The sequence below is a fragment of the Sesamum indicum genome, linkage group LG12 (genome assembly GCF_026168435.1).
Source record: "Sesamum indicum cultivar Baizhima isolate 11 linkage group LG12, ASM2616843v1, whole genome shotgun sequence".
Taxonomy (NCBI): domain Eukaryota; kingdom Viridiplantae; phylum Streptophyta; class Magnoliopsida; order Lamiales; family Pedaliaceae; genus Sesamum; species Sesamum indicum.
The window spans coordinates 4,970,292-4,972,791 of record NC_142668.1 but is presented as its reverse complement, the minus strand read 5'-3'; the positions used below and the strand labels follow the sequence as shown (position 1 = coordinate 4,972,791).

General features: G+C 59.2%; 1 pseudogene; it reads left to right on the top strand.

Moving 5' to 3' along the window:
• Window positions 1-2,256: 2,256 nt before the first annotated feature.
• LOC148784759 (18S ribosomal RNA) overlaps window positions 2,257-2,500 on the top strand; it is a pseudogene marked incomplete at both ends in the record, with an annotated part of 601 nt that continues 357 nt past the window's right edge.

Genomic DNA, 2,500 nt, shown 5'->3' with positions numbered 1-2,500 from the left:
AATGCTCATGTATGCATAATGTTTTTGTGGGAAAACAAGGGATTTGAACGTGAACCCTCCTTTTTTTACCGATTTTTCCCTTTTTTTTATTATTTTTTTAATAATTAAAATAATTAAATAAATATTTTATTAACTAAAAAATAAAATATTTCAACAAAAATGAATTAATCATGTGATTTTGAGGTGACGTGCAAATTTTCATGCAAAAATACGTTAAAATGCTTCAAAAAATGCAAAAAAGTGCGTTGCTCAACCCTTTCAATGTCTACTCCTGTCACAAGCCTTTTTTTTTTTAAGCCTATTATAGGGGGAGGAGGGTGCTTGAGGGGGGTCTGGGCGGACGGGGCGGGCAGGGGCAAGGCGGCCCCCCCGTAGCCCCCAAGCCTCGGCCGTCCTCATGGCTTGGGCGTGGCTTGTGTTGGCCTTGTTTTGGCGGCGAGAGTCCGGCGAGGGACTCCGGCGGGGCGCTTGAGCGGGGGTCTACGGTGTTGCGTGCGGCCGATGCCCATTTGCATCGTGTGCGCCGAATGCCTTCCCGTCCGCAACGGCAAGCCGTCGGGGGCGTGCTTCGATTGCGATTTGCTAAAACATGGCCAACACAAGCCCCGTCCAAGCAAAGGTTGGTCGGTCGGTCCGCTTATGCTTGTCGGCCTCCCCCCGCATAAGCGGACCGATGTGGGTGCCGTCGGGATTCGACGGTCGGGGGTGCTTGTCGCCGCTTGTGGCTTGCGACGCTGAAATAAGTAGCTTGTGGTGGGCGAAGTGTCGGCAATCCCGATTTTGGGTGCGCTTGCTAGTAGCCCGTTGCCTGCGAACATGGAGGCGTCAAGGGCGGCCGGCGACGGCTTGCACCCCCGCCCGTCGGCTCCCGGTGGCACCCACACAGGAGGGTGCTTGAGGGGGGTCTGGGCGCTGGGGGCGGGCAGGGGCAAGGCGGCCCCCCCGCAGCCCCCAAGCCTCGGCCGTCCTCATGGCTTGGGCGTGGCTTGTGTTGGCCTTGTTTTGGCAGCGAGAGTCCGGCGAGGGACTCCGGTGGGGCGCTTGAGCGGGGGTCTACGGTGTTGCGTGCGGCCGATGCCCATTTGCATCGTGTGCGCCGAATGCCTTCCCGTCCGCAACGGCAAGCCGTCGGGGGCGTGCTTCGATTGCGATTTGCTAAAACATGGCCAACACAAGCCCCGTCCAAGCAAAGGTTGGTCGGTCGGTCCGCTTATGCTTGTCGGCCTCCCCCCGCATAAGCGGACCGATGTGGGTGCCGTCGGGATTCGACGGTCTGGGGTGCTTGTCGCCGCTTGTGGCTTGCGACGCTGAAATTAGTAGCTTGTGGTGGGCGAAGTGTCGGCAATCCCGATTTTGGGTGCGCTTGCTAGTAGCCCGTTGCCTGCGAACATGGAGGCGTCAAGGGCGGCCGGCGACGGTTTGCACCCCCGACCGTCGGCTCCCGGTGGCACCCACACAGGGCGGGTGTGGTCGTCGTCGTCGTCTGTTGCCCGCGACCCCGAGATCAGTAGCACGTGGCTGGCGATGTGTCGGCAATCCCGGCATGCAAGGCTCCCGCACGGGAGCTGGGGTATGCTTTTGGGTGCGCTTGCTAGTAGCCCGTCGCCTGGGAAAGTGGAGGCGTCGCACAGGCAAGTCGGTCCGGTCCCTAGGTTTGTGCTCCTCGGTTCCCAACTCGTGCTTCGTCCCGAATCTTCGTGCCTACCAGGGCATGCTTGGGCGTGCTTGCTGCCGTTCGCCTTCCGCGACGCTCGAATGCGTCGTGGGACGGCGGGCGTTGGCTTGTCTGCTCGGGCATTGCGTACGTAATGGGCGCGTGAGTGGTGATTGGCGTGTGTGGGCATGTTGGATCCCTGCTCGGGCAGCGACAACATCCCCCGCAAGCCGCTTCAGTCGTCGGCCCAAGCGCGCTCCTGCCTTGGCCGCGGTCGGTTTCCTGTGCTGCATACCTATCGCGAAGGCATTCCATTGTCCCGAACGTCCCGTTTTCGCCCTGCGCTGCACCCCTCGGGGCTGCGGCGCGGGGTGGACCTCAAGGCTCCCGCTGTGTCCCACGTCCCGCGCACGGCCGCACGTGCCCGGGTCGTTGGCCCATTGCGTCGTCGCCCGATCTCTCGGATGCGGAACACACGGTGGGTACGAGGGCCTCGGCCTCTGTTTGCCCCGAAAGCAAGCGTTCGGCGCTTCGTGCGAACGACGCCCGCCACCGTTTTGGGCTCGTCCCATGCGGGCGGCGGAGTCGGTGAGGAATGCTACCTGGTTGATCCTGCCAGTAGTCATATGCTTGTCTCAAAGATTAAGCCATGCATGTGTAAGTATGAACTAATTCAGACTGTGGAACTGCGAATGGCTCATTAAATCAGTTATAGTTTGTTTGATGGTACCTGCTACTCGGATAACCGTAGTAATTCTAGAGCTAATACGTGCAACAAACCCCGACTTCTGGAAGGGATGCATTTATTAGATAAAAGGTCGACACGGGCTCCGCCCGTTGCTGCGA